Source organism: Panulirus ornatus, chromosome 3, assembly GCF_036320965.1.
Source record: "Panulirus ornatus isolate Po-2019 chromosome 3, ASM3632096v1, whole genome shotgun sequence".
In the NCBI taxonomy this organism is placed as follows: Eukaryota; Metazoa; Arthropoda; class Malacostraca; order Decapoda; family Palinuridae; genus Panulirus; species Panulirus ornatus.
Window position 1 is genome coordinate 27,262,499 of NC_092226.1, and position 12,702 is coordinate 27,275,200.

Consider the following 12,702-nt stretch of genomic DNA (forward strand, 5'->3'; position numbering starts at 1 on the left):
CCTCTCTCTTCTCTTTCACTACCAATCTTACTTGTTCATCCCACCATTCACTATCCTTTCTAATCTGCCACCTCCCACCTTTCTCATGCTACAGGCATCTTTTGTGCAAGCTATCTCTGCTTCCGCAAATACATCCCATTCCACCTCCACTCCCCATACTTCATTTGCTCACACCTTTTTCCATTATGTACTCAATCTCTCCTGGTACTTCTTACATAAGTCTCCTTTCCAAGCTCACTTACTCTCACCACTCTCTTCACCCTAACATTCTCTCTCCTTTCCTGAAAACCTTTACACATCTTCACCTTCGCCTCCACAAGATAATGATCAGACATCCCTCTAGTTGCCCCTCTCAGCACATTAACATCCAAAAGTCTCTCTCTCACGCGCCTATCAATTCACAAGTAATCCAATAATGCCCTCTGGCCATCTCTCCTACTTACATACGTATACTTATGTACATCTCTCTTTTTAAACCAGGTATTCCCAATCACCAGTCCTTTTTCAGCATACAAATCTACAAGCTCTTCACCATTTCCATTTCCATCATTGAACACCCCATGTACACCAATCATACCCTCAACTGTCACATTATTCACCTTTGCATTCAAATCACCCATCACTATAACCTGGTCTCGAGCATCAAAGCTGCTAACACACTCACTCAGTTGCTCCCAAAATACTTGCCTCTCACGATCTTTCTTCTCATGAACAGGTGCATAGGCACCAATAATCACCCATCTCTTTCCATCCACTTTCAGTTTTCCCAATATCAATCGAGTTTACTCTCCTACACTCTATCGCATATTCCCACAACTGCTTCAGGAGGAGTGCTGCTCCTTCCTTTGCTCTTGTCCTCTCACTAACCCTCTCACCATGCTCTAGTTAACAATAACAACCTACAGAAATAGTTTTTGGAATACTTGAGAATATCGCACACACAGTGCCCTTTGGATATTAGGAGTGCCACAGGAAAAGGATTAAGCTGAAAAATATGTTTTGAAAGAAAAGTATTCTTCAATCATAGGCACAGTCTAATAAGTGAAACACCATTTTACTCGCCAAAACAAGGTCTATCCATGAGTTATACCTCCTTCATTCACTAAAAAAACAAATGAGGTTGGCAGATAATCGTTCATAAGACAAAACAACTAAATACTAGTCCACCTAGGCCAATGACATCAAGGCATAGAAGTGAAGGTCAGACCGATCAAACCCCCATTCATTCATTCATTCATATGCTGATTGTACTATCTTTGCCATGGGTTTTTCAAAAGAAATGAGGGGCAAAAGGGAAGGAAGAATTATTGGATGCCCATATGGGTTGACTTACAATTAAAAAAAAAAAAAAAAAAGATTTCTCCCTTCAAAACCACAATTCTCACCGATGGACAGATCCCTACGAGCTATCTGAAAGCATATCTACACGAAGAAAAGTCTTAAGAAAAACTGATCCCCATTCTGGACCATTCTCATCTGATGACACAATACTGAAAGACAGGAGCAACCAAGTACCAAATTTATTGACCAGCCCCTAAGCAAGGATGAACAGCTGGGATGACTGTGGACCGATTGTCACAACCAGTATTCAAAGCAATGCACTAGAAAGCTTGACTAAATCTAAATTGAAGAATCATCAAACGAAAGTATATCAAATGCCAAAAACCAGTTCTAATCTCAAACAATGAGATATTGTTGATACAAAGCCGAAGCTGCCCTCTTCATAGTAGAGGCCCCGGTAGACAGCCTGACTGTGCACATGGGAACCAAAATATTGATTCAACCTAAAATATACGTTACAAATAAAATTTAAAGAAGCCTGAAGAACAAACTAATAGTCTCAGGAATTTTCTGTCAGAACATGAGACGAAGTCTTTACTAGTCATAAAGTTATATTCCATAAGATTGTAGTCTTTCGATGATTGTGTCAAAGAAATTGTATTCGTCAATTTTGCAATTCTATTAAGGAATTTTTGGTTTGGATTACTCTTACCTCAAAAGGTGATCAAACTTCAACAGATTTTTAGGCCTAAGCAGAGGAAAGCTTTCACTAACTCTTCCTAATCTCAAAGCTATAAGAAAGAGTTTTCAAGAGAAACATTGTGGAGTCATACTGCCAGTAAATATAAGAGTATCAAAGAACCACCAGGACCTATGAAATTTCCAATTTAGGGTAAGATGAAAAAACTACTTGTTTCCTTTGAGAAAAGATTCCCAACCTATTCCATTACGCAGAAATGACGGCAAGTACATATTCCATGGTCGAATGCTCCTTTAAAACACTCATATATAACATAATTGCTACTGGCTTCATTCTTATCATGCAAAATGTTAGATTTTAAATCTACTCATCTAAGTTACTACAGATTTTCCAGAATATACCCCCCCCCTAAAAAAATGAAAAGATTATCAAACCACTTAGTGCTGCTTTTGAACGGCAGGGTGAACATTATGTAAAAGATCACACCTATTTTTTTCATTGCGACGGCTCTAGTAAGTGACAAAGGTCCACATCGAAGTTACAACTTAGTGGCGAATGAAAGGGGCTAGAGGGCTCAAAAAGTAAAGGGAAAAAGACAAAAATTGCCTTTTAACCCTTTCATTGTGCTGTCCCATTGTTGTGGTTTGACGTGATCCAGCACACCTTATATATAATTCCACGTCTCATCAAAAGATGTTACTATGAACTTCATAACTCACATGGTAAAAATAAGCGTCACTGTCACCCATAAACTGTTAAAGAAAGTGTGACTGTGTTACTATGACAGGAAACGAGATTTAAGGAGCAACTATTGTAGTCAATTTCATAAGAAGAATTTCTCGTATTATCTATACTCCCGAATTTCTTTTCATGAATTCATGTAAACAATGTCAAATAGTAGATAAGTAAATGAATAAATTATGTGAATATACGAAAAACACATATGTAAAGATAAGTAAATGATACGTATGTGTGAAATGATGAATGATAAATATGACCTGAGTAATGTGTTCACGTGTGCAGAATGAAAACACACTCAGGAAAAAGCAATCATTATATATTTACATAAGTAATGAGGATCCGTGCCACCAATCATGGTCCAACCCCGTTAATTCAACACCCACATCAATATAACGGAAAGTATACTACTTTTTCAGTATTTCCATCAATAAAGATATTTTTTAAAGGAGGAAATTCTTTGGATTCTTTTTTTTTTATAAAGGGGGTGCACAAAACAAAACCTATGCAATGCATGAGTCATAAAAGGGGCAGGCCAAAGCTGTAAGGAAATACAAGACAGGTTAAGGTTTCGAAAGCGTTGATGCAGGAAATAAAACAGACATCTTAGCAACCCATCTATGAGCTGTCAATGGCGGCTTGCCAAGCAGTGCATGGTCGTATCTACAAAATATGGAGAGAACCAACACTGCAGTGCTGCGCAAGTGGGCCTGGTCCTAGGGTGAGACTTAAGTGTTGATAAGTTGAACCGCTTTGTTCTTGACTCTGTCTAGTAAGCACCTAAAAATAGAACCTAAACAGATGTGACGGAAGTACACTATACAAGGACAGATCAAACGTTTATATAATGGGAGCATCTGTTCATAAGAGAATTTACAGCATCAGAACAGACTTCCTGTATTTGCGTAATGTGAAGTTTCCGAGAAAGATTATATGTTACACCGATACCTAGTATGTTTCTTGTGTTCACTGGTAAACTTAACGAATTATCAAAGGAGATGGGAAAGTTGGAAAAGGTTCTAAAAAGAAAGATGGGCAAACACTGGGTTTGAGAGACATAAACTTTCAACAAGATGCATCTGTTCCATGGGGAAATCCTGTCCAACTTTGAGTTTAAAGAGGATGCTATGCTTAGACGAGAGACAGATTGGGCAGGAAGGATGGAGTGGATGTGAAAGAAGGGGAGGATTATTTCGATGCGCTGTCAGTGTATGAGTGCATAATCTTTTATGCTGAAGAAGGGAAACTGTTGAGAAAAACGAAAAAAAGTGGAGACAAGAGAGAACCCTATGGACAATGCTTTTGACACGGAGAGACAAACTGATCAGAGTGATAATTAGATATGAGGGAAAAGAGTGAGAGGAGAACCAAAAGAACATCTTGGAGACGAGGCATTAACGCCACACACTATCAAAAACTTTCGATATACCAAGGGTTAGTTAGAAAGTATGGCCTCGCAAAAGCCATAATGATCAAAGAAAAGACAGCGAGGTAGATGTTAGGGTAATAGCAGTTTAGGAAACTCTCCCCTAATAAGGCCCACTGCCACTTGTACTTAGACTGGCCAGTCAGTTAAATAATGGTTTTCCTATACTTGGAATGCTAAACTTAGTTCATATGAACGAATCAATAAGTGATTTTGAGTTTTTTGTGCACTTGTAGATATCAATACAAAAAAATGTAAATAATTGTGTATTCAGGATTGGCTTGTTCAGTAAAAAATGTATTTTTCCTAAACTGGGAGTGGGTAAGTCGGAATTTACATAAAAAAATTTTCTTATATATCTCTTTATACCTATTCAAAAAGTGCTGTCTTTTGCACATGGTGGAGGTCAAATGCACATCAGAAGAGTAAATATGGTACAGGTGGAATGTTGTAAAAAAAAAAAAAAAGCTTCCTTGACACGACTTAAAAATCTTAAGAAAGAAGAATAGCCCGGGACACACCAGCCCTTCCTGTTGATATACCAGCAGCTTTAAGCCTCAGTCTATACTGTTTCTTCCATTCGACCCTCTCAAGAATGGTAATCCCACCCGAAGTCTGAAACTTCTGTTCAAACCATCAAGGGCTCGTCTCGACAATAACCATCAAAAGTATCTTGTCAATTCCTCAGGCAGAACTCACTGCACTACAAGTTGGAGCACAACTGACCAGCTGGGCAAGTGATTTTTAGAAACACTTAAAATTCATCAAACTAAAAAAAAAAAAAAAAAGACATTTACTTTGGTCAGACAATGAAGCACACCTTCAGTGGATGACGAAGCGATATTTGCAAAAGATCCTACGTCAAAAATAGGGCTGCTAATATTCGTGAGATTCTTTTCCAACTTCACTTTCTTCGCGTGCCAGCTGATTCAAGTCCAGCAGGTAACCTTCATTGGGGTTTAATTTGAGAACTAATAATTGCGAACTTTGGTTTAAGGTACACCGCCGTGTTTACCTACCAACTGTAACAACACAATCACAACCGAGTATGAACGACATCCGGACTTTAACCCCCCCCCCCCCCCCACACACACACACACACACACACACTAACAAATGCCTATGATATCTTATCTTGCAGCAAAGGTTTTGGCATCATAAACATTCTAAAGATAATTATGCCCAATTTGAGGTATACACAGTCACCCGAGTTATACATTGCTCACTGAAGGAAACTACAACAGCGGATTAACGCAAGGCGTTTGGGACGTTTCCAACCACCACCACACGCACACCAAAAATCCTACTTTATTTTGACAAATGATTATATATATATATATATATATATATATATATATATATATATATATATATATATATATATATATATATACACACACACACACACACACACACACACATATATATATATATATATATATATATATATATATATATATATATATATATATATATTATCCCTTGGGATAGGGGAGGAAGAATACTTCCCACGTATTCCCTGCGTGTCGTAGAAGGCGACTAAAAGGGAAGGGAGCGGGGGGCTGGAAATCCTCCCCTCTCGTTTTTTTTTAATTTTCCAAAAGAAGGAACAGAGAAGGGGGCCAGGTGAGGATATTCCCTCAAAGGCCCAGTCCTCTGTTCTTAACGCTACCTCGCTATCGCGGGAAATGGCGAATAGTATGAAAAAAAAAAAAAAAAAAAAAAAAAAAATATATATATATATATATATATATATATATATATATATATATATATATATATATTTACTACCTCTTCTCTGTTTACCAACTCATTTTCCCTAACCCTCGCACTTTGCACACCACCTCGACCAAAACACCCTATATCTGCCACTCTATCATCAAACACATTCAACAAACCTTCAAAATACTCACTCCATCTCCTTCTCACATCACCACTACTTGTTATCACCTCCCCATTTGCGCCCTTCACTGAAGTTCCCATTTGCTTTGCGGAAGATGAAAGCCGGCAAGGCAGCAGGTTTGGATGGTATTGCAGTGGAATTTATTAAAAAAGGGGGTGACTGTATTGTTGACTGGTTGGTAAGGTTATTTAATGTATGTATGACTCATGGTGAGGTGCCTGAGGATTGGCGGAATACGTGCATAGTGCCATTGTACAAAGGCAAAGGGGATAAGAGTGAGTGCTCAAATTACAGAGGTATAAGTTTGTTGAGTATTCCTGGCAAATTATATGGGAGGGTATTGATTGAGAGGGTGAAGGCATGTACAGAGCATCAGATTGGGGAAGAGCAGTGTGGTTTCAGAAGTGGTAGAGGATGTGTGGATCAGGTGTTTGCTTTGAAGAATGTATGTGAGAAATACTTAGAAAAGCAAATGGATTTGTATGTAGCATTTATGGATCTGGAGAAGGCATATGATAGAGTTGACAGAGATGCTCTGTGAAGGTATTAAGAATATATGGTGTGGGAGGCAAGTTGTTAGAAGCAGTGAAAAGTTTTTATCGAGGATGTAAGGCATGTGTACGTATAGGAAGAGAGGAAAGTGATTGGTTCTCAGTGAATGTAGGTTTGCGGCAGGGGTGTGTGATGTCTCCATGGTTGTTTAATTTGTTTATGGATGGGGTTGTTAGGGAGGTGAATGCAAGAGTTTTGGAAAGAGGGGCAAGTATGAAGTCTGTTGGGGATGAGAGAGCTTGGGAAGTGAGTCAGTTGTTCGCTGATGATACAGCGCTGGTGGCTGATTCATGTGAGAAACTGCAGAAGCTGGTGACTGAGTTTGGTAAAGTGTGTGAAAGAAGAAAGTTAAGAGTAAATGTGAATAAGAGCAAGGTTATTAGGTACAGTAGGGTTGAGGGTCAATTCAATTGGGAGGTGAGTTTGAATGAAGAAAAACTGGAGGAAGTGAAGTGTTTTAGATATCTGGGAGTGGATCTGGCAGCGGATGGAACCATGGAAGCGGAAGTGGATCATAGGGTGGGGGGGGGGGGGGGGGGGGCGGAAATTCTGGGAGCCTTGAAGAACGTGTGGAAGTCGAGAACATTATCTCGGAAATGTTTGAAGGAATAGTGGTTCCAACAATGTTGTATGGTTGCGAGGCGTGGACTATGGATAGAGTTGTGCGCAGGAGGATGGATGTGCTGGAAATGAGATGTTTGAGGACAATGTGTGGTGTGAGGTGGTTTGATCGAGTAAGTAACGTAAGGGTAAGAGAGATGTGTGGAAATAAAAAGAGCGTGGTTGAGAGAGCAGAAGAGGGTGTTTTGAAATGGTTTGGTCACATGGAGAGAATGAGTGAGGAAAGATTGACCAAGAGGATATATGTGTCGGAGGTGGAGGGAACGAGGAGAAGAGGGAGACCAAATTGGAGGTGGAAAGATGGAGTGAAAAAGATTTTGTGTGATCGGGGCCTGAACATGCAGGAGGGTGAAAGGAGGGCAAAGAATAGAGTGAATTGGAGCGATGTGGTATACCGGGGTTGACGTGCTGTCAGTGGATTGAATCAAGGCATGTGTATGGGGGTGGGTTGGGCCATTTCTTTCGTCTGTTTCCTTGCGCTACCTCGCAAACGCGGGAGACAGCGACAAAGCAAAAAAAAGAAAATATATATATATATATATATATATATATATATATATATATATATATATATATATATATATATATATTTATTTATATATATGGGATGACTATATAATTCTGGAGAGAGGCTTCTGCATTAAACAGTAGCAGTGCCAGCCCTTCCTATACCCTCAGACCGTAGCCTCCCACCCTCTCTCCGGCCCTACCCATTACATGGCAGCCCTCAGAAAGCAGGAAATGCTGTGCCAGTCACCATCCCCCCAAGAGCCTGGGGTAGTTTGAAGGGCGGAGAGTCCCCCAAAAGAGACTAAACTAAGGGCCTCAAAAGGCTAGGCCCAGCCTTAGATAACAGATTTCATAGATGGCTTTTCCATTACACTAACTGTTTTGAATCACACTAGCCAAGAACTCTGGAGGTGACTATTTGGTGGATAGTACAGTACAATAGAGACCAGATCCAGGCCATGAGCTGCTGTACATATGTCGCTCCTCCGTTTATTTTTGAAATTTGATGAGTATCGGCAAGTTAAGAAGCGCCCAACTTTATAGTTTACTGTCAGTCTGTCTGGAAATGAGTTACCTAAAGGGTAGCCCACAGGGGATAATACAAGTGAATTTCTAAGAAGCTTACTGGTCTACAGCCCATATATGGTACAATGTTTTGGTTAGGCAACTAAGGAATGCTTTTTTTCTAAGTTGGGCATGATTAAGAATATTAAATGCCACAGCCTAATCCAAGAAATGTGATCAAGTTTGAGAACGGTATACACAGAAAATTAAATATTCCCACGTTGGTTACAGAAGCTAACTATCCATTTGATACTTTATGTCGATCCTCAGGCATTGGTCTGTTACACCAGCAGGTCTTAGCTCGTGGAACATTTCCGAACACCTGTTGAGGACAGACAAGTCACACAGGGTCTGGCAATACCCGAGCGGCGCCGAAAAATTGTAACGAGAAACAGACAAGCAAGATCGCGAGACAGCCGACTTGGTTAAGGCCAAGGAGGCACAGATGCTACTTCTTTGTACCCGCTCATGCAGACTACAAAAAAAAAAAAAAAAAAAAAAAACGGTATTCTTCAAAACGTAGTAAGTGTTCTCATTCAGATTCTAGAGCGTCCGCACTTGAGTAGTTCTTTCTTCGTCTGTTCCAGACGCAATCATGCTATAATAATGGTAATAATAAGACGGAGAATACTAAATATGCTACAATAATGGTTAGTAAAACCGAAAACTTATTATTATTGCTTATACTTCTTGAGTTTTGGCTTCTCTTTTACTGCATCTATAGTTTCTCGTTGGTCTAATTTGAGAAAATGTTTGATTGGCGAACCTTTAGGGAAAACCGTTTGAAAAAAGTAGATGACGGGAAAGTTTAGTCAATTACTGTGACTAACGATGAGGATGCCCCACATTTACAAAACTTCCCTCTCTAGCCTATTGTAAAAGCGGAAACTTGTAAGGATTTTGTCACGAGAAATGATCTCAAGTACATGGGAGTGAGAGGAAGTTTCATTTTGAAATTTAAACACTTGACTCTGGGAATAAGGAAATGTTTGTTGACCAACTTCCGCGTGTGGCTTATGGAGACGGCTGCAGTGCTACACTGTGAAGAAGACTAGCGAGGTCACCAGTGTTAGTTGTGCATTCCTGGGATCCCATAAAATCATATCAAAGTCTTAACACAAGAGCTGCATTTCAAATGACAGAAATAGGTAACGAATTGCCTCCAATACCCTGTATGGTAGTGTAGGAGGGTTGGGTATGGGAGGACCTCGCAACGCAGCCACCTCCCAGTCGTGTATGACTATAGTCCATGATAATTTTGAAACTTCCAAAATCTGCATTTTAACTTCAATGAACATATGAATGAGTCAAACTAAGGTCCCTCGTGACCATATACGCTAAATTTCGACCCCGTGGGCAGGGTAAAGAAATGTAACTGCTGATGACAATTTTTTATATCAGGAATATGGAAACTTTCACTCACTATTAGCATAAGAAAATCAAAGAACAAAAATCAAAATAAAACTTTCAGGCTGCTTCACTCTCCTCACAGGTCTAACATAGCTCGTAATCAAGTGAAACATGACAACCAAACAAGTTAATGAATAAGTAATTATGTTACTTACCTTCTGCCGCTCAGCAGGTGTGGTGAGGATCACATCATCAACACGTGAGCACAGGTGGCACAGTGTCAAAGAATGAATCACTCGCAGTTTTTTTTCCAAGAATCATCCTTACTTTAAAGTATTGTATGCAATTTCTTAAGGCTTTATTGTATCTAGGCGATGTCATGACTATATAATCTAGTATTTTCATCATATCATTCACCAGTCACTTTAATATTTTGCAATCCTTTCCTGATCACCAGTCACAAGATGCAATAATACTTCCACGATATTACCCTTCACAAATCACAGAGGTGCTTCTATTGTTTTACTGAATGGAAAATGAATTAATTGCAGAGTATGTACGAAGTTGGCATCCCACTCTGATGTATGGCTGTGAAACCCAACTGTATATATAGGTCAGGTGATAAAATTTCACTTTCACTCGTAAATATCGGCCTAGCTGTGCACTACTGTACGTGACACACGTCTTATCACCAGGAAGGTCACCGTAGAACTGGATGTTTTAACCCAGGCTTGAGGGATGGGCGGGGTCAGGTAGACAAGGGTCATGACCAGCAATTTGACCATCGAACAAGTAGTTTGCGTAAGTCATTGTGAAGTATAAACTTGGTGACGGGTATCTATATTCTGTTGTAAACATATGAATAGTTTTATAAACAAACTAGTATATTTCTATTGAATGTTTTAATCCAGTAAAGCGTAAATATAAGGCCCTCCTGGACGTACCAGAAAACAGTGGGCGGAGCAACGGTTGTGTTTAGCAGCCTCGCCGCCGTGGTGACGTCACTAATGCAGGATGTTTCGATCTTTGTTATATATCCAATGGTAACATTTGTGAACTATACAAAAATGGTAACTGTCTTTCTTTCGAATACCATAACTGGATTAGGCTGATACCTGTGGCGGTAAGATAACATCATCTATACATTCGAATTTGATTTTCATTGTACAGATGCCCGGAAGACCCACCACGGGGGTAAACACAAGGAAGGGAATGGGTAAGCCACTGCCAGTTGCTCAGACGAACTGTTTCATGTGTATCCGATTTTGTACATTAACATTAAAGTGGACATGCACGCCCGCACACACCCACAAACACACACACACACACACATACATGCACGCCCGCACACACCCACAAACACGCACACACACACACATGCACACACACACACACACACACACACACACACGCACACACACATAAGTACATGGTAGGCTATATACTCTATATACGAGAGAAAGAGATGGAGAAACACGAGTGTAATTACACTTGAACGCATACACGGAAAAACATATACAAAAGAACGCATACATATACCGTACATACTCATCTATAAGTCTACATCGTGTACAAGATGACCCTTGATTTTTGGCCGAGAAATAATCAAATTATGATATGCCTTGTGTATTGGTCGACCAAGTTTTTGAGGGTAATGGAACAACAAATATGGGTACTAAAGCACATATCCTACGGCATATTAAACTAATTTCTGAAAATTCTCACTAAAAACACTCGATGTCCTGTCAACTGAGGGTAGCTGAGCCTGAAACACCGAGCGCAGAAGGCAAATTGTTTACTATTTATTATTACGGCACATTACACTGAAACGCGGGTAGTTTCAGCAAAACTATTATATATTTCCATTTAGATATCTATTCAAGTCAATTAGGGAAGAATGCCACTGCTAATACAATTTTTCTTTTTTTTTCTGAAAATCATTCGAAAAGCTATTTTTTTTTTTTCCTTTGTCGCTGTCTCCCGCGTTTGCGAGGTAGCGCAAGGAAACAGACGAAAGAAATGGCCCAACCCACCCCCATACACATGTATATACATACGTCCACACACGCAAAATATACATACCTACACAGCTTTCCATGGTTTACCCCAGACGCTTCACATGCCCCGATTCAATCCACTGACAGCACGTCAACCCCGGTATACCACATCGCTCCAATTCACTCTATATTTTGAACTAGCAAAGAAAGCGAAAGTAGACTGTTTTCGTTATGATTTTATCCCACTTTCCACTTTAAAACGTACGTCATCTCAGCAAAAATATTACATTTTCGTGAATGTATTATATGAAGCACATTATGAATACAGTATCATTGTAATACAAAAGTATTCTCAACGAAAACTATTTAAAAACCAGTGATCTTTTGAATATCGGAAGATTGGTCTTTTGTTTTCGTCATGTATTTCATCCTATTTTACGTTGAAAGACATCACATTTCATCAAAACTACTATTAATTTCTGAGAATATATTCATTCACGCACAGTTAAAGTAAAATATACCTGTGATGTAACAATTTTTAACTGAAAACGACTCGAAAAACATGTACTGTCTTGTTGGTAAGACAGAACCTTGGTCGCGGAGGCTTTGACTTTGCAACGGCCCTTTCTAAGCATCCATTATTACCGTATGTTGAAATTGCGTTTATACTCTAATTGTCTTGCTTCAAAACTTCCAGAAATATGACAAGTTTGTATATAATACAATGTTACGGTACTTCCGATATACAAGTATTCATTTCTAACAAACATAAAACACCAAACAAATACCAGGACGGGAATTTGCGTGACTCTCCCGCCAAAATAGACCAAACGTGCTTGACCCATATTCTCTTCAGCATGGATTTAAGAAGAAACAAATTCCCAGCAAAGTTCAAGCTCCGAGTGACTGAATATGCAGGAAAGACTAACAACTGTGCAGCAGCAAGGGAATTTAAGGTTAAAAAAAAGAATAAAAATGTTAGACCGGAAAAAGCTCTCTACACAACTCAAGTATACGCTCATAGCCTAGCGATCACATTCTCGCCTCTTGCACAGGGATC

The 12,702-nt window shown here is 39.4% G+C and overlaps 1 long non-coding RNA gene across 1 annotated transcript in view; it reads right to left on the reverse strand.

Moving 5' to 3' along the window:
* The window catches only part of LOC139761582 (uncharacterized), a 112,947-nt gene extending 102,613 nt beyond the window's left edge, over positions 1-10,334 (reverse strand). The window contains exon 1 of the long non-coding RNA XR_011715555.1: positions 9,861-10,334. This is a non-coding gene — a long non-coding RNA (uncharacterized lncRNA). The remainder of the gene's footprint in view (positions 1-9,860) is intronic.
* Between the last annotated feature and the right edge of the window lie 2,368 nt (positions 10,335-12,702).